Source organism: Littorina saxatilis, linkage group LG12, assembly GCF_037325665.1.
Source record: "Littorina saxatilis isolate snail1 linkage group LG12, US_GU_Lsax_2.0, whole genome shotgun sequence".
Taxonomy (NCBI): domain Eukaryota; kingdom Metazoa; phylum Mollusca; class Gastropoda; order Littorinimorpha; family Littorinidae; genus Littorina; species Littorina saxatilis.
In genome coordinates this window covers 19,766,417-19,786,776 of record NC_090256.1, presented here as the reverse complement: position 1 = coordinate 19,786,776, position 20,360 = coordinate 19,766,417, and the positions used below count along the sequence as shown (strand labels likewise).

At 40.0% G+C, this 20,360-nt stretch overlaps 1 long non-coding RNA gene across 4 annotated transcripts; it reads right to left on the bottom strand.

Moving 5' to 3' along the window:
- Positions 1-5,407: 5,407 nt before the first annotated feature.
- Positions 5,408-14,935, bottom strand: LOC138981443 (uncharacterized). 4 transcript variants are annotated; one of them, XR_011460637.1, is made up of 5 exons: positions 14,911-14,935; positions 10,668-10,741; positions 10,221-10,381; positions 9,618-9,683; positions 5,408-5,589 (listed from the first exon to the last, which is right to left on the bottom strand). It is a non-coding gene; the product is annotated as an uncharacterized lncRNA (long non-coding RNA). The 4 variants fall into 4 exon arrangements; XR_011460635.1 differs by lacking the exon at positions 14,911-14,935 and adding an exon at positions 14,457-14,549; XR_011460636.1 differs by lacking the exon at positions 14,911-14,935 and adding an exon at positions 11,739-11,942.
- Between the last annotated feature and the right edge of the window lie 5,425 nt (positions 14,936-20,360).

The following is a 20,360-nucleotide window of genomic DNA, read 5'->3' as shown; positions in this document are numbered from 1 at the left end:
TCTGGAAAAGTATAGAGTGAAAATCAGTTGGGGACAACGAACCTACCCACAAAATTTCATAAATATCGGTGAAGAATTGAAATTTAACGGTTTTTAACTGCCAAAATTATGTTTTTCTTCTGGAAAAGTATGGAGTGAAAATAAGTTGGGGACAACAAACCTACCTTTAAAATTTCATAAGAATCAGTGAAGAAATAGGATTTAACGATTTTTTAACGGCCTTTAAATCATTGGTGATGTCATCATAACCCAGTCGTTGTAGTTGTCGTCGTAGTTGTTGGTGTTGTTGTTGTCATGTTCGTTGTCGTGATTGTTGTTGTTCTCGTGTTGTTGTTGTTGTTGTTGTTGTTGTTGTTGTTGTTGTTGTCGTCGTCGTCGATGTCATTTGTTGTTGTTGTTGTTATCGTCGTCGTCGTCGTCATCGTCGTCGTTGTCAGAGGTTATTTCTAAAGATTTCATTGATAGTCTTTGTTCTCGTCACCAAGACTTGCTAAGAACAAGCTTGGAACAGCAAGAGTTCCAAGAACAAGATTAGAACAACTCATTACATCATTACCAGTACGTCATTTGTATTTAGAACACACTTTAGAAAAAAACTCTTCAGCTACAAACCAGTCACCCTCACATGTCGGAGGTGTTTGTCTAAACCACTTACTGAAATGTTTTGAGGTTTAATGACCATACACATGTTGAACCGGTGAGTGTCTTCCGCTGCTTAATTCGCAAATAACTATTTTATTAAAGTCCGCTTGAAACGCTCAAAGATGAAATTCCATGTTAAAAAGTGACAAAAGTTTCACATTTTCCCGTTGTAACAGCTTCCGATGATATTATATGAAAATTCTGATCCTCTGAGAGGATTCCCCGAAACAAAATCAGTTTGTACGCCTAATTTTAATAGAATTGTCCAAACAGTGTCGCTAATATTGTGCTAAAAGATGAATTCTAGAACAATGTTCACAGACAGACACCACTTGGCAAAAAAAATTTCAGTGCTGGAAGATGAACAAAAAAACTACCTCGCTACGCGCGGGCTTCGCCCGCGCTCCGCTTGGATAAAACTGAGAAAAACATATTTATTCAGTAAAGAAAATAATTACAGAAAACTAATGCCATTGTGAGTTGCACATTCAGTAATTGCATCCAAGTTATGGTGCATACCGTGTCAAAAGGTTCTCCATCCTAAAATGCTAATCGCTGGTCATTAGGGGATCGAGTCGAACAAGGAACGTCAGTTCTCCGACTTCTCTCTAGTCTGGCGCCTGTTTTCTCTTTTTTGACAAATATCAGTTTAACTCAAACTGACCTGGAACTTGAAGATATGTAACCTAATGTGAGTTATTATGAAAATATAATGTATTTCCCTCACACATATGTAGTTTTGGAAGAGTTATTTTCAATAGTTCAAGGTCAAGGTCACTTCAAAATATATACATTTCAACTTTGAAGGACCCTGTGACCTTGACCTTGAAGTGAGGTCAAGTTGCCAAACATGTTTCTGAAGATCTAATGTATTTCCCTCACACATATGTAGTTTTGGAAGAGTTATTTTCAATAGTTCAAGGTCAAGGTCACTTCAAAATATATACATTTCAACTTTGTAACCATACACCGTCAGGCCACAATTGGTGTTGATAGACTTAATAGTGTCCAAGAAATATACAATGTTAAAGGTTTCACAGACGGACGGGGGAAGAAGGACAGGCGGACGGACGCCCGGAAGGACAGGCGGACGATGTCGGTGAGTATATAGACTCACTTTTGTAAGTGTGAACAGCTCAGATCATGGGTCAATAAAGTGTTACACAGATGGTCAAAATTAAAGTACAAGATATTGCACTGGAAGTGGAACTACACTGTTGCTTATAGTCTGTATGAAGCTACAAGGTGAAAATAGAAAAAGAAAAACACGATTCTTGACTTTGATGGGCTTTTTCTGCTCGTAAGCACACATTCTTCTACTCATCACAGCATGCCCCATTATTGAGTTTAAAACACCAATTAAATTTGTTTTGAATAAAACTCACAATTTTACAATAAGAATTTAGAGACCTGAATCACTTAGGTATATCCTACTTAGTTTGACTTTTGCAAAACTAAGTAATTACACATTTAATTGAATCAGTCAGACAGACGGAGACATAGAGAGACAGACAGAGGGCAAACAGAAATCTGAGAAAGAAACCCCTTTAAAAATGTTACCATGTTTGAAATGAAACATCGAAAGGTGAAGCCATAATTCATCACCTTTCAGTACGACGTCATGAGCGTGTTCCACACTTGAAATGACGTGTTTTTATCATGTTGTCAGCTGCACGGAGCTTGGAAGTATAATTTCCATTCAACGATCCGAGTTTGTTAAGTTTTAGCCTATTTTCAACGTCAAACACCATGAAAGTATATATATTTGGAATCAGAAAATGGTAAGGAATAGATAGAAGTCGTTTTTAAGTGTCTTTTTTCATAAATAAAGATAGTGGTTATTTATCGGCTTTCTTCATTTTTAAGCATAATTATCAATACAAAACAACAAAACTATATAGTTTTAAATACAGGACGCAATAGGGAATACACCAATATAAATTTTTTGTTTCAAATATTAGTTTTTAAAAATTTGAAAAAATGACATATTTCGAACAAACATTTCAATAACAAAACTTTAAGCGACCAAACTGAAATGCAACCCCATAATCCGGCCTAGATCTGAGATTGTGTGATAAGAAATTCGATCAAATTGATGAAAAACTGTAACTGTGAAAGTGCTGCCTCGACCTTTTGGCAAACGGTAAAATATGACGTCATCAAACTGTCCTATCAATAAACGGAAAAACCTTCTATGAGAAAATCCAGTCAAAAATATCCATATCAAATTTCATAAAGATCCACTCCGTAGTTTTTGAGATATGATCTGCAGTGTGAAAAAACGCCCATAACGCCCAAAACGCAAACTCATTTGTCATGATTTGGTCGTGTTCTGCTGATACTATAATGTTTTTCTTTCCTAAAACACACTATAATAGTAGCCTTTCCCAATGTCTATGCTAAAACTGACTTGTCTGTGTTGTCAATGATTTTGCTACAGTGTGAGAACACAATCTCACGCCCATAACGCTATGACACGAAAACTCATTTGGTCGTGTTCTGCCGATACTGTAATGTTTTTCTTTCTTAAAACACACTATAATAGTAGCCCTTTCCAAATGCAATGCTAAAAATGACTGGTCTGTGTTGTCAATGATTTTCTGCGAGAATGCGATCTATCTGTTTGTCGCAAAGACCGTGTGACACGAAAGTTATGAGCGGAAGACAAATCTGCTGAGTGCAATTACGTTTCAGAAGATAGTTGGTTAAAACAGTTTATCACTCAGACACGCAAAGGAACACTATAACTTTATTATTCAGGCCATATTTGCTTTCCTTTGTCATGTATGAAAGTACTGGCCTTGGTTGAAAAAAGTGACCTGTCGCTGTGCAACAAATTTGTCGCCATTTTCCGCCGTGTTTTGTAAATAAAACGTGTTTACTACCCACACATACAAAACGATGCTGTTGGTTCTTTTTATTTTCTTATTGTTTGATTCATGCTTAGCAGTTTAGTATGCTTTGTTTTCTTCTCAATTCAATGGATGGCTATAAAATAAGCATTTAAATGTGAAGGTGTTAAAATTACCCATGATCTGAGCTGTTCACAAGTATAATGTATTTCCCTCACACATATGTAGATTTGGAAGAGTTACCTTCCATAGTTCAAGGTCAAGGTCACTTCAAACTATGTATACAATCCAACTTTAAAGGATCCTTGCGACCTTGACCTTGAAGCAAGGTCAACCAAACTGGTGTCCAAAGATAGGGCTTACATTGCCCTGTATAGCATACATAGCTAAGGTTGCCATTCTCGATAACTTCAGAAAAAAATGCGAAAATGTGAAAAATGGTCGTTTTTAAAACAACAATTACGGCCCCTGTGACCTTGAACTTGAAGTGAGGTCAAGTTGCCGCACATGTTTTTTGAGATCTTGTAACCATACACCATCAGGCCACATCAGGTGTTGATAGACTTAATAGTGTCCAAGAAATATCCAACGTTAAAGTTTTCCGGACGGACGGACGGCGGGACGGACGGACGGACGACTCGGGTGAGTACATAGGCTCACTTTTGCTTCGCATGTGAGTCAAAAAGATGAATAAAATAGGTAGTAAAAAACAAGGAAATACCAGCTGAATACCCTTAATCAAACAGAACATGTTATCAACAATGCTGAAAACCGTCCTAGATGTTTATATACATTATCACATGTCAGATGAAAGGGTGAATCCAAGGTTTCTAGCTGATGGTGAGAAAAGAATGTCGGTATTGCCTATTTGAACAGAAACAGGTTGGGGAGAGGGAAATGTAGTGTTCTTCTTTTTGCACAGTAAGACTTCAGTCTTATCATCATTCAGCTTGAGTTTTATTATCGACCATCCAAGATTTAACATCAGTGATGCATGTCTGAATGGTCTGGATGGCGGAGTGTGTCTCTGCAGGGGGACTGGGTTTATACAGCTGGGTGTCATCAGCAAAAGACTGATTTAAAACAGAATGGTTTTGAATCAGTGTGGAGAGGGGCTTAGTGTACATGATGAAAAGGATGGGACCGAGTACTGAACCTTGAGGAACGCCGAAAGAAAGTGGGGCTGGAGCAGACATCTGGCCATCGACAAGCACAGCCTGAGTCGATGGGGAAAAGAGAAATTAGGACCAGTCTACAGGAGAAATCTGGGTCTACGGGAGAAATCAGGGAAAAGAGAAATCGGGGATAGTCTACAGGAGAGATCAGTCTACGAAAGAAATCAGTCATTCCACTCTATGTCTTCTGGGATCGAGGTCATTTAACGGAGAGAAGATAATCCGGAGCGGAGTTATTGTTTATCATTCTTATTGTACATGTGAATGAATGATACACTGAGAATGAGCTGATACGATATGAATTTATTAACATATTAAATCTGAATCTTGAAACCCGGAATAATTTGTGTCTGTTTTATTCTTCGTTTTCATTTTCACACACAACAACAATCAACGAGAGCAAACAGCTTTCGTTACAATGGTGTCAGAAGTGTGGGATTTGTGATTCTTTTGTAAAAGACACATTTCTTGGAAATAAACCTGCAATACAGATTCATGGATTAAAGTGTGTGTGAAAAAAAAAAATGGAAATAACCTTGCTGATTCACGGATTATTTTCTTCATGTGATTATTCACGGATTAAAATTTTCATGTGATTATTCACGGATTAAAATCTTCATGTGATTGTGACAACGTACAACAAGAGAGAAAGAAGACGAACTGAAGAAACTAGACAACGTACAACAAAAAGAAAGAAGAAGAACTGAAGAAATTAGAAGAAGCATAGTAGCCTGGAGGTGATTTTTATAAACTTTATTGACTTTTGATACATGTTTTATACATAGCCGTAGCTGATATCGTTGAAGAAGAGGATTTTACAAGAAGGAGATGTCTTTTGACTTTTATACCAGATGAAGAATGACTTTTCTTTAAAAGAGACTTTTTACGGAGATTCTGCTTGGATTAGACTTGATTGATTTCTGCAAAAGAAGAAAAGAAAGTATTAACAATGATGAATCCTGAACAATTTTATGAACAGTATCTACGTGATGAAGAAACTGAGAGAACAGAATTTCCGATGGGAGGAAATAGTCATAATTCTACTGGAGGTGTTCAAGAACTAACAGTAACAGACAAGACATGCAAATGATCAAGTAGAAGAGGTCTACAAATGAAACCACAACTTTTTGATGGGAGTGATGACTTTGAGACATACTTAAATCAGTTTGAATGTATTGCTGATTTAGGTGGTTGGACACTGAGAGAAAGAACACTCACTCTTGGAGCCTGTTTGAAAGGACAAGCTAGAAGATTCTACGCTGGACTAGCACATCATGAGAAAAGAGAATATGCCAGTCTTATATTTCAACTGCGACAGAGATTCGGCACAGCATCCAGACATGGGGTGTACTGGACCACGCAGTTTGAAAACAGAAAAAGACTACCAAATGAAGGATTGGCAGACTTTTCTGATGAACTTCTGCTACTTGCACAAAGGGCATATCCAAATGTTGGGTCATCAACTCAACATCAACTTGCACTACAGCAATGGTATAAAAATATGAGTCCAGACATAAAATGGCGATGTTTGGAGAGAAACTGTCAAACCATTCGAGAAGCTGAAGAGGTGGCTGACATGTATGAAGCTATCATGGTACCACAGAAAAAGAAAATCTTCATGGTCAACGGAGAAGAATCAACGATGATAAATTCTTCACCGGAGACATCTGCTCGAAATCGTCAACAACAACAGAAGGGAGACAGACGGTGTTGGACATGTAATGGGACTACACATTTTTCCAGAGACTGTAGACAGAGAACACAGTTTTGCACATGTTGTAAACGCTCTGACCACAGTTTGAAAGACTGTAATTTGTACAGGAAGTGCAAAGAACAGGAACAATTTGAAACTCGACCAACCCACAACGGACGTTCTCAACAAAGAAGAGAGGGAAACGAGAACCGCCGATTTTAAAGGGTCGAGAATCGGTAAATCGACGAAGACCCAACATGAAGAAAGAAGAAACGACGGAACAGAAAAACAGGGAAGATAGTCAACGCTACATGAAGAAAGAAGAAATTACGAAACAGGAAAACAGGGAGGATACTCAACCGAGTCAACGCTACATGAAGAAAGAAGAAATTACGAAACAGGAAAACAGGGAGGATACTCAACCGAGTCAACGCAACATGAAGAAAGAAGAAACTACGGAACAGGAAAACAAAGAGAAAGAAGATAAAACACAAGAAGATGTTCCAAGAAGAATTGGTGTATCGGGATCAAAAATTAGTGATACTGACAATGGAATGTATACTTCTGTATTGGTAGAGAACCAAGAAAAAGTCAACTTTCTAGTTGATTGTGGAAGCACTACAACTCTTCTTTCTACGTCAGTTTTTGATAAACTTAACAAAAACAGTATTTCACCTCTTCAAATGTCTACTCCATTAGTTGCTGTGAATGGTCAAGCAATTAAGCAACAGGGATCAGCAGTGTTTAAAATCACGTTGGGACAAAGCACATTTGAACATGTGATTATAGTCTGTGACATTCCAGTTGATGGCATTCTAGGACAAGATTTTCTTCTAAAACATTGCTGTCAAATCGACTTCAAAAAGTTGAAAATACAACTTCAAAATGACACACTTTCCTGTTGTATTGGAAGACATGAAATGATTGGCCAAATTCAAGCAACTTCTACAACAAATCTACCTGCACATACTGTGAGATGGATTTCAGTGCAAATACTAGAAAGAGAACACTTGAATCAACTGTTGTACATGGAACCACTTTCTACAATTGTACACAACAGAGGTATTGTTCTACTACCAGCATTGACACAAAGCAAAGTCAACCTTGTTGCAAAAGTAGTAAACACTACCGACAAAGATGTGGTATTGTACCCAAATCAACAACTCGGAAGATGTGAATCTGTGTATGAACAGCAACCAGAAGAGGTGAGATCTACAAACATTACAAAAGAAGATAACAGAAGTGATCAGATTCCTGAACATCTACAAGACCTGTTGAAAAGAAGTACAGAACATTTAGAACCTCATCAAGTACAGAGTTTGAAACAGCTGTTGATACGATATCAAGACGTTTTCGCCACATCTTCTGATGACATGGGTTTGACAGATAAAGTTACTCATGAAATCAATACAAGAGAAGCAAGGCCAGTCAAACTACCACCCCGGCAACAACCTTTGGCATTAGCGAAAGCAGAAAAAGAAGAAGTGGAGAAGATGCTGAAAAGAAATGTCATTGAACCATCAAACAGCAGTTGGTCATCTCCAGTTACTCTCATCAGGAAGAAAGATGGAACAATACGATTCTGTGTGGACTATAGACGTCTAAACGACATAACTGTGTCAGATGCCTATCCTCTCCCAAGAATCGACACCTGTCTTGATGCGTTAGCTGGAAACCATTGGTTCTCAACAGTTGATCTACAAAGTGGATTCTGGCAGATTCCTATGAATGAACAGTCTAAAACGAAAACTGCATTTGCTACCAAGATGGGACTTTTCCACTTCAATGTCTTACCTTTCGGTCTGTCAAACTCACCAGCTACATTTGAAAGACTCATGGAAAACGTACTCAGAGGCCTACAATGGGAAGAATGTTTGCTGTTTGTAGATGACACTATCGTTCCAAGCAAAACCTTTGAAGAAGGAGTTGAAAGACTGGGACACGTGCTACAAAGATTTCAAGAGGCAAAGTTGAAACTCAAGCCGTCGAAATGTAACTTGTTTCAAAAGGAAATTCAGTTCCTTGGACATGTTGTCAGTGAAAATGGAGTGAAAACTGATCCAGAGAAGATCAAAGCAGTGGATGAATGGCCTACACCAAAATCGACAAAAGAAGTTCGAAGTTTCATTGGTCTCTGTGGCTATTATCGTCGATACGTTCGAGATTTTGCCAAAATTGCAAAACCATTACATCAAGCCTGCGAGAAAAATCGGCATTTTGAATGGACTTCAGATTGTCAAGATTCTTTCAAAACACTGAAAGAAAAACTTACTACAGCACCGATTTTGGCATATCCACTACCTGACTCAGATTTCATTTTGGACACTGATGCTAGTGACACAGCTGTGGGAGCAGTACTTTCTCAAATACAAGAAGGCCAAGAAAAAGTCATTGCCTACATGAGTAAAGCTCATGGGAAAGCTGAACAAAACTATTGTGTGACTAGAAAAGAACTACTAGCAGTAGTGGAAGCACTGAAGAAATTTCATCACTACCTGTATGGACAGAAGGTGACCATACGAACTGATAACGCTGCAGTGAGTTGGATGAAAAATCTGAAGAATCCTAGCGGTCAAACAGCAAGATGGTTACAGGAACTGGGAACATATGATCTGAATGTTGTTCATCGTGCTGGGTTGAAACATTCCAATGCAGATGCTTTGAGCAGAAAACCCTGTACATCATGCTTGAGACAACAACAAAGGGATCAAGAAACAATGAAAGAAGAAAACTTTGTTGCATGTACTTTGACACAACGGAGAAACAAGAATGATGAACTAAGACCTACAGCAGTTCAATTCTCTTTCTCTGACATCCTCAGTTCCGAAGACAAGTCAACAGCAGTTCAATTCTCTTTCTCTGATATCTTCAGTTCTGCAAACAAGCAAGTCAAGCAAGAAAACCACAACCTAGCTATGATTGTGGAAGATGAACAGAAACCGTCATGCAGTAAGACTCTAGATTCATCATCAAGTACAGAAAAACCTGATTTTGAAGTCAGATTTCATCCATTATCTCTGGACGGATGGAATGCAGAAGAACTTAGCCAAGCTCAACTTGAAGATCAAGATATTGAACCACTTCTATCTGCGAAGATGAAATCAAAAGAGAGACCAAAATGGGCAGATCTCTCTACAAAACGTTCTCAGGCAAAAACACTTTGGGCTCAGTGGGACAGACTATGTATAGTAGATGGTATTCTCTACAGAAAACGTCTTGAGAATGATAAAGATGCAGGACTACAAATGATCGTACCTGAGTCAAAGCAAGAAGATGTTATGAAGAATCATCACGACGTTCCCACCGCTGGTCATCTTGGATCTGAAAAGACAGGAGAGAGAATAAAACAGTCATATTATTGGCCAGCCATGGATGATTGTATCAAACGCTACTGTGTACAATGTGATAAGTGTGCTGCTCGAAAATCTCATCAAAAACGTGTTCCACTTGGACATTGTGGAGTTGGTGAACCTCTGGAACGAGTGAATCTAGACATATGTGGACCCTTTCCCAAAACAGTGATGGGAAACACACACATTTTGGTCATCACAGATCAATTCACACGATGGACAGAAGCAATACCAATTCCAAATCAAGAAGCAAAGACAGTAGCACAAGCCTTCATTACTCATTTCGCAAGCAGATTTGGGTATCCACTAACACTATACACTGATCAGGGCACAAACTTTGAATCAGTGTTATTCAAGGAAATGTGTAATCTAGTGGGGATAAACAAGACCAGATCTACAAGCATGCGGCCTCAAGCAAATGGAATTGTAGAACGATTCAACAGAACACTGGCTGCTATGTTAACAGCGTACTGCGAAAACAACCAGAAAAGCTGGGATATCTACTTACCTCTGCTGGCCTCAGCATACAGATCGTCGGTTCACTGCAGTACAGGTATAACTCCAAATCGAATGATGCTGGGACGTGAGGCGAGACTACCGATGTCACTGGTGTTTGGGCGACCCGGAGCTGAAGAAGAAGATGTTTCCCCAGATGTCTACACTGCAAACCTGGAACAGACATTTCAAAAAGTACATGAACATGCGCGGAAACATTTAAAGAAAAGTGCAGTGCATCAAGAGAGATACTACAACATGAAAACCAGAAAACGTGAACTGAGTGTAGGACAATTAGTCTGGTTGTTCAACCCTGTCAGGAAGATAGGTGTGTGTACTAAAATGACGTCAAAATGGAAAGGACCGTATATCATCACCAACAAGATTGATGATTTGACATACCTTATTAAAACTAGACCAAAGAAAGATTCAAAGGCGTATCACATTGACAGACTGTTACCTTATAAAGGAAAGAATGTGCCGACGTGGATGGAGAAGTGGAGACTGAACTGTTCGTAACTTCGCCTTGTTTTTCTGGAACATAACGATGACATTGTGCAAAAGATAGTCATTCATAAACAGTATTCTCATATACGTCTTTCGTATGAATTGGGTTAGTTAGTGTGATGGAGCGTAACTCAAGGTAAATTGAGGCTGGTTTCGAGACATATATATATCCCTGTGTGACAATAATGTGAGGCACTAGGCCAAGATAATTATTCAAACTGGACAGGTGGAGTTCTCAAGGAGTCGAGTTATTGTTAGGCGATGTGAAATTGGTAAAGCACGAAGGTACTGTAGCACGCTTTTTCGATCCTAACAATGTTACTCGGTCTCGGTTAGTTTTAGAAGATAAGTGGGTAATACAAGATGTATTGTAGTATGGACGGTTGACAAATATGAAAACATTGACTATGAATAACTTAATTAGCGCAATACGATATTAATGTTTTACAGATGGAGCAAGTACCAGTCTATGAGAACATAAGTGACGCTTCTGTAAATGAGGAAAATCCGGAGAAAGAGAAAACCGACTTACCTCGGGCAGAGTCAAAGTTATATCCTGTCATGGTATATCTGCCCATAGAAGAAGCCACGGCACTCGCACAAGTGCAGACGACAAATTCATTTGTCTCATCCGTGATTAAAAGAAAAGACGGGAAGACAACCATCGTCCTCAAATACAAGAAAATTTAGTAACACTAACAGAAACAGAAGAATGTGAGTGATTCACTCAAGTTTTAATTTCAAATTTCAATTTCTAGGTCTAGTTCGGGTAGTTATACAGTTACAGGAGAATATGTTTAAAATATATAGATTATGCGGAGCATAATGTTAGAAAGCGGGGGTGCATGTAATGGATGGCCCTATTAGTATTATCCAGAAACTTTAACCTGAACATTAGTGGATCTAACTTTTGCACTGAGAAACATGTGATACAGATCTAAAAGTGTTCTTCATTGACACAAGTGAAAGATTGGGAGACTTGTGGACAAATGTTATGATATTAACTGTGTTAAGATGTACTCACCAGAAAACCACTGCACAGTTCGTAGCAGGAAACTTTCGCTGACTAGTTTATGTAGTTTTTATTCGGAATCGTGTGCGTATCGATCGCATTCTTATGAGATGAACACAATGGAACGTAATCTTCTCTTCGATGACGCCATTTTAGATGACGTGTTGTTCGAGATCTCATCGAAGAAGAACGATGAGAGAATATTATGTTATGAAATGTGCATGTGAATATTACTGCATGCATTTTAGAATTGATTCATTATTGATAAGATAATGATTGAGTGAAAGGAAACAGAGATTTAGTTTAGTTAGATAAATTGTCTGTATGTTGTTAGAGGTTACCTAGAGAAACGTAAACAAACACTTTTTGGTCGCTTTGACTTGAGAAGGTGTTATACGAGATCTCATCGAAGCAGAACGATGAGAGAATATTATGTAATGAAATGTGCATGTAAATATGGTTATGCATTTTAGAATTGATTCATTATTGATAGGATAACGATTGAGTGAAAGTAAAATGGAGATTTAGTTCGGTAGGATAGGTTGTGTGAGCATTGTTAGAAGTTACCTAGAGAAACGTAAACAAACATCCTCGATCGCCTTGACTCTAAGACGATCGAGAGTGTCGGTTCGTTGCTAAAGGTACGAAACAACTAAAGAAAGGAAGGAGAGACAAGGTATGTTGTTTATGTTGTTAGGACATGTATTGGCGTAACGTGGACAGTCAAGGGAGATCGTTATAGACGATCGAAACGTTAGCGGTAGCTAGAGGTAACAGGTAAACAAACAAGGAAGGGGATAAATAGAGAAGGGAAAGGAGAAATCGGGGTTCCTAGCGATTGTTCCAAGGCGATGTTGTTCTAGTCGGGTTCTACGGAAGGGGTTCTAGTATGCTTCTTCGAGACTGGACGAGGAGGGATATAATATTGAGTTAGAGAACACTAGGTTCTAAGCTACACGAAGGGATAGCAGTCTACAAGAAGAAATGGGGGAAAAGAGAAATCAGAACCAGTCTACAGGAGAAATCGGGGTCTTTCTACGCAAGGATCTTTTCAGTTCTTAAAGGTTGTTCTACGCTATCTACGTTATGAAATCGGGGCGGCTTCTTCGAGACTGGACGAGGAGGGATATAATATTGAGTTAGAGAACACTAGGTTCTAAGCTACACGAAGGGATAGCAGTTTACAAGAAGAAAGGGGGAAAAGAGAAATCAGAACCAGTCTACGGGAGAAATCGAGGTCTGCAGTAAAGAAGATAGTCCGGAACAAGGTTATCATATGTCATGCCTATTTTTATATGTGAATGAACGATACACTGATATATTGAAATTCGATACGAATTTGTTCAGATGAATAAATCTGAACATTGAAACCTGGAACAATTTGTGTCTGTTTTATTCTTCATTAACATTCACACACACAACAATCAACAACGAGAGCAAACAGCAGATCCGTTACACTATTCAGCATCAAGGCTATTCAGCATCAAGGCTATTCAGCATCAAGGCTATTCAGCATCGAGGTAATTCAGCATCAAGGCAAGATGGAGCGCATACAGCGAGCTGCAGTCCGTTCCATCTCCAGGGACTACAGATTCACGACCCCTGGCTTTGTTACCGGTCTCCTCACCAAATATGACCTCCCCCCTCTCCAAGATCGACGAGAACGACTACGGCTCATATTCTTCTATAAGGTGGTTGAGGGGCTGGTGCCAGCAATGCCTCCTGAGCAGTTCATCACCCCACAGAAGACCGGCTGCTTCATTCGCTAAAAACGTCTACCAGGATTCCAAACCAACAACCCGGTAGAAAACTACATCCGGAACAACGACAAAGCCTACGAAGTGCCACACTATAAGACAGAACAATAGAAAAACGCTTTCTTTCCAAAGACAATAATAGCCTGGAACCAACTAGACAACAAGATAATGCACTCAGACAGTACTGAGGCCTTCAAGTCGGCTCTGGCACCCGCTAAAGGACGACAACAAGCACGCTGCGCACCCCACCCGTTGCACCAACGCCAGTTATCTGGATGCAGCAACGTACTATATCAGATTCAGATTCAGCTATTCAACATCAAGGCTATTCGGCATCAAGACTATTCAGCATCAAGGCTATTCAGCATCAAGGCTATTCAGCATCAAGGCTATTCAGCATCAAGGCTATTCAGCATCACGGCTATTCAGCATCAAGGCTATTCAGCATCAAGGCTATTCGACATTAAGGCTATTGTAATAGATGGCCCTATTAGTATTATCCAGAAACTTTAACCTGAACATTAGTGGATCTAACTTTTGCACAGAGAAACATGTGATACAGATCTAAAAGTGTTCTTCATTGAGACAAGTGAAAGACTGGGAGACTTGTGGACAAATGTTATGATATTAACTGTGTTAGGTTCTCAAGGAGTCGAGTTATTGTTAGGCGATGTGAAAATGGTAAAGCACGAAGGTACTGTAGCAGGCATTTCAATCCTAACAATGTTACTCGGTCTCGGTTAGTTTTAGAAGATAAGTGGGTAATACAAGATGTATTGTAGTATGGACGGTTGACAAATATGAAAACATTGACTATGAATAACTTAATTAGCGCAATACGATATTAATGTGTTACAGATGGAACAAACTCCAGTATACGAAAACATAAGCGATGTTTCAGTTAATGAGGAAAAGAAAGACGTCGATCCAACGACAACCACAGGAAAATTACATCCTGTAGTGATGTACTTACCGTATGATGAAGCAGTGACCTTGATACAGGTCCAAGAGAGAAATACCTTCTCTTCATCGATCGTGAAAAGAAAAGACGGGAAGACCACGATCATCTGAAATACAAGAAAATAGAGTAACAGGAACAGAAGAATGTGAATAATTCACTCAAGTTTTAATTTCAATTTCAGTTTCTATGTTCTAGTTCTGGTACTGGTATTTACAGTTACAGGAGAATATGTTTTAAAATATATAGATTATGCGGAGCATAATGATAGAAAGCGGGGGTGCATGTAATAGATGGCCCTATTACTATTAGTATTATCCAGAAACTTTAACCTGAACATTAGTGGATCTAACTTTTGCACAGAGAAACATGTGATACAGATCTAAAAGTGTTCTTCATTGAGACAAGTGAAAGACTGGGAGACTTGTGGACAAATGTTATGATATTAACTGTGTTAGGTTGTACTCACCAGAAAATCACTGCACAGTTCGTAGCAGGAAACTTTCGCTGACTAGTTTATGTAGTTTTTATTCGGAATCGTGTGCGTATCGATCGCATTCTTATGAGATGAACACAATGGAACGTATTAATCGTCTCTTCGATGACGCCATTTTAGATGACGTGTTATTCGAGATCTCATCGAAGAAGAACGATAAAAGAATATTGTGTTACGAAATGTGCATGTGAATATTACTGCATGCATTTTAGAATTGACTCATTATTAATAAGATAATGATTGAGTGAAAGGAAACAGAGATTTAGTTTGGTAAGATAAATTGTTTGCATGTTGTTAGAGGTTACCTAGAGAAACGTAAACAAACACTTTTTTGGTCGCTTTGACTTGAGAAGGTGTTATACGAGATCTCATCGAAGCAGAACGATAGGAGAATGTTGTGTTATAAAATGTGCATGTAAATATGGTTATGCATTTTAGAATTGATTCATTATTGATAGGATAATGATTGAGTGAAAGTAAAATGGAGATTTAGTTCGGTAGGATAGGTTGTTTGAGCGTTGTTAGAAGTTACCTAGAGAAACGTAAACAAACATCCTCGATCGCCTTGACTCTAAGACGATCGAGAGTGTCGGTTCGTTGCTAAAGGTATGAGACAACTGAAGAAGACAAGGAGAAGCAAGGTATGTTGTTTATGTTGTTAGGACATGTATTGGGGTAACGTAGACAGACAGGGGAGATCGTTATAGACGATCAAAACGTTAGCGGTAGCTAGAGGTAACAGGTAAACAAACAAGGAAGGGGATAAATAGAGAAGGGAAAGGAGAAATCGGGGTTACTTCTAGTGTGCTTCTTCGAGACGGGGCTTAGGCTATGCTGAAAGAAGAAATCAGGGCTATGGAGGGATGTTGTTCTAGAGGAAGAAACCAGGGACAGGAGAAATCTATGCTATTGTTGTTCTAGACGGTACTTCTTTGAGACGGGAGAAAGGTGGTTCTAGACGGTACTTCTTCGAGACGGGAGAAAGGTGGTTCTAGACAGTACTTCTTCGAGACGGGAGAAGGGTGGTCGAAGACGGTGTTTCTTCGAGACGGGGCAGTGAGGTTCTAAGATACAAAACGTTGTACTGATCTACTGAAGGAGACATTCATATTTTAGATGTGAACGAATGATATAATGCATTGAGATTCGATATGAATTCATTCAGATGATTAAATCTGAATCTTGAAACCCGCAACAAGTTGTTTCTTCTTTTTGTTCTTCGTCTTCATTCACAAACAACAAACAATCAACGAGAGCAAACAGCCCTCGGCATTCCGTTACAATATGCAACGGTTGAACGCGAGTGTCTCGCCATTGTCTGGGGCATCCAGAAGTTCGAAGCGTACCTGTACGGACCATAGACCAAATAGCCTGGACCGCCAACTCGTCACGTGACCCTTCGAGGTTACGACGCTCGACTTTCACAGGGGCGCTAAGCGTCCGGTTTGAAAGACAGTGAAAAGAAAGCACGCTCCAGTTATTTGTGACAATGGGAGGTGACAATGAACTGGATTTTCCAAAACTCCAAACTAAACTTAACAAAACTCATCGAAAAACATGTTCCATATGCACTTTAGCTGAGTTTATTTTAGCATTTTCAGAACTTACCTCGGCAACTTCGTCCATGTTTACAATCGACACCGGATATGACATCCCCCTGATTTCTGAAAGGCCAAGAAGAGCGGGGTAGTAGTTGCGCTGAGAAGGATAGCACGCTTTTCTGTACCTCTCTTCGTTCCTAAATGCGAGGGGCCGCTACCTCGTAATAGAGAGAAAGAGCGGAGAGAGAGCTAGTTGGCGGTCCAGGATAAATGGTCTATGTACGGACGAACTTTCTGTCTGGAGACGGACCATCAACCTCTGCAATACCTTCAGGTTGCAAGGTTGGCAAACGCCAGACTTTATGCGCTGGGCGTTGATCCTCCAACCGTACCAATTCATGGTACGCGTCATTCCGGGCGCCAACAATGTTGGAGCTGACTTTCTCTCTCGGGCTGTAGAGGAGAACATGACTGGGAGCGAAACCGAGGTTTCGTCTTGAAGAGGGGAGGCGTGTCACGATCTAGTGACATGGATCAAGAAAGTGTCACTCGGTGGGGTGCCTTCTCTTGGTCAATTGCGACAGAAAGCGCCTGTTGTAATTTCTGTCAAGGGGTGTCGGTTTTTGCTGACAGCGAGCACGGGAATTTCGTGATTCAGTGGTTCCGCGTGCGTGATTCTGCTTGCGAGGCAGAATTGTGGATAGCTGAACTCGATATGTGACAAGGTTAGTCACGTGTTATTGTCAAGGTTGTCTGTCTGAGACACGATAACTGGACACTTGACAATCAGCGGCAAGAGGAGAAGGGTCGGTGTTTTGCGTCCCTAGAGTTTGATGGTTTTCATCACGACAAGATATTTCACTTCTATCTACGTGCCGTTTCTGCTAGCACAGATAGGGCTCTATTGGAACTTCAACGAGATACCACCTTCTCACAGTTACATGTTTGCTGAGGACGAGTCGTCAATTTCTCTTCGCCGTGCGGGGATGGTCTTCACCGCATAAAGTATTCGGCAAGGGGTTTGGATGGTGTGTCACTGTTGACGAACAGAGGCCATTCCAGGGAGGAAGCGGGTTTTGCTTCCATGAGAGTGCTACATTCATAGGCTTTTTGAGTCACTTGAGAAAAAGTGACTCTATGTAATCGGTCAGTGTTAGTCTGTCCGGCCGGCCGGCCGTCCGGCCGGCCGTCCGTAGACACCACCTTAACGTTGGACTTTTCTCGGAAACTATCAAAGCGATCGGGCTCATATTTTGTTTAGTCGTGACCTCCAATGACCTCTACACTTTAACGATGGTTTCGTTGACCTTTGACCTTTTTCAAGGTCACAGGTCAGCGTCAAAGGAAAAATTAGACATTTTATATCTTTGACAAAGTTCATCGGATGTGATTGAAACTTTGTAGGATTATTCTTTACATCAAAGTATTTACATCTGTAGCCTTTAACGAACGTTATCAGAAAAACAAGGGAGATAACTAGCCTTTTCTGTTCGGCAACACACAACTTAACGTTGGGCTTTTCTCGGAAACTATAAAAGTGACCGGGCTCAAATTTTATGTGAACGTGACTCATTGTGTTGTGAATAGCAATTTCTTCCTGTCCATCTGATGCCTCATATAATATTCAGAACTGCGAAAGTGACTCGATCGAGCGTTTGCTCTTCTTGTTGAGGTAATAAATCATTATTTAACGCTGTTGACGAGTCTGTGTTTGTGGAATGAAATACTCTCTGTTGTTCCTTCCAGGTTAGCGCATAATTTGCTCTCTGTGACGCTAAAAAACTAATCTGTATATGTTATTTGCAGATAGGGAGAGAAGGACGGAAAATGGCTGATTTGCTGTTGTAAAAAGTCCGTTTGTGCAGGCCCACGTGCTCGATGAGATATGTAAAGATGACATGTTTAAAGGTGGAGGTTGAGGGGTAGCTGGCATGTTTAGTGCACCGATGCTTTCTGTTGCAGCCTTTCTATCTTCTGTTCGGCTGCCTATCTGCGGGACACTGCTAGCTGCAGACGCTGTAACCGGGATCTGATGTAACCAGCTAACCGGCTAACCAGCAAACCGGCTAACCAGCTAACCAGCGACTGGGTGCGGCGCCTGATGTCTCCACAGTTCCCTGCTTCGTCACCACGCTAACCAGCACTTCATTCGACGGAGCAGTTGTGGAGACTAAAAAGACAAATTACAGGCCGTCCACCCAGTGGAAAAAGAAAGCTAAGTGCACCATGTCTTTGCACCCCGTTGACCACCGTTGTCATTTTTTCTATCTGTGATTATATTCGAGTAGTGACAACGTGGGGTGTGTGACACCTGCATTAACTAGCACTTTTGAGCAGAACAGTTATATTTTCCTAACTTTACACGGGATCAGCGTGTTACTATAATTTTCTATATTCTAACTGGCATTTTGTCAGTGACCATTGGTTTTACGTTTTTTTGAACGTAAAAGAACATATTTTGAGTGAAGTCTCGAGGGAGGTGGCGAGTTATTACATAAACAGGCGTCTGAAACTTATGTTGTTTCCATTAATTGTATGACTGCGAGAGTGGATCGTGGTGTGGTTAGTTAGTTAGAAGTAACTAACCGTTTCATAATCACCTTAAGTGATATATTGAAACGTGACACCCTGTGTGACAATAATGTGAGGCACTAGGCCAAGATAATTATTCAAACTGGACAGGTGGAGTTCTCAAGGAGTCGAGTTATTGTTAGGCGATGTGAAAATGGTAAAGCACGAAGGTACTGTAGCAGGCTTTTCAATCCTAACAATGTTACTCGGTCTCGGTTAGTTTTAGAAGATAAGTGGGTAATACTAGATGTATTGTAGTATGGACGGTTGACAAATATGAAAACATTGACTGTGAATAATTTGATTAGCGCAATACGATATTAATGTGTTACAGATGGAACAAGTACCGATTTATGAATCAATTAGCGATGTATCCATCAGTGAGGGGAACAAGGAAAAGAAAAGAGCAACAAACCCTACACAACAACTGCATCCTATCACAGTTTACCTACCATACGATGAAGCTATGGCGATTGCACAGGTGCAAGTGACAAACGCTTTTGCATCTTCCGTGATCAAACGAAAGGATGGAAGAACCACCATCAAACTAAACTATACTGTTCAAAAAAAGAAACGCATAGCTTGTAATATTTGGTTAATTTAGTTATATGGCTACAAGGATATCCACCAAACCGCAGAAAATGTTTATCTGGTCGTCGACCTTTCGTCCATTGCCACAAGTGAGCTCTGCACGTTGGTTGGTTTTTGGGGTTTAATGTCTCTTCAGCAGATGCTAGCTGCTATTCGAGACCGATGCAGTTATTTTCTTTTCCCTTCATATGGCAAGTTCTACGTTTCAGACTATTTACATTCAAATCTATCACTGTAAAAGAAGGTTCTAAAAATTAATAATTTTCACTTCTGGTACTTTAAATCTTGTAAAAAATCTTGATCTCTTTTAAAATCTTGTCCGGGGGAACATCCCGGAATAAGACCTTCAGAGTTTCTGCATTGTATTTGTAGTGTTTGTCTCGAAATTCTTGAACGTCTACACATTTTGTGAGAACATGTTCTAATGTCCATGGTTCGTCACATCCACATGGATCTTCACCTTTCAGCAGATACGAATGTGTAATGTGACTGTGCCCAATGTGTAAGCGACAGAGAACTGTCTCTTCTTTCCTGTTGAGGCGACATTGGGGTAGGCTGTCCGACAGCTGGTGGACGATCTTATGAAGTTTATTTTCTTCACATTCGTCCCATTCACTCTGCCATAGGTACTTTATGTACATGTTGGTGCGAGTTCTGAAATCTGAATGCTTTGTGTGTTTGTCAGTGATGAGTCTTTCTCTGGCTTCTTTAGCAGCTTGA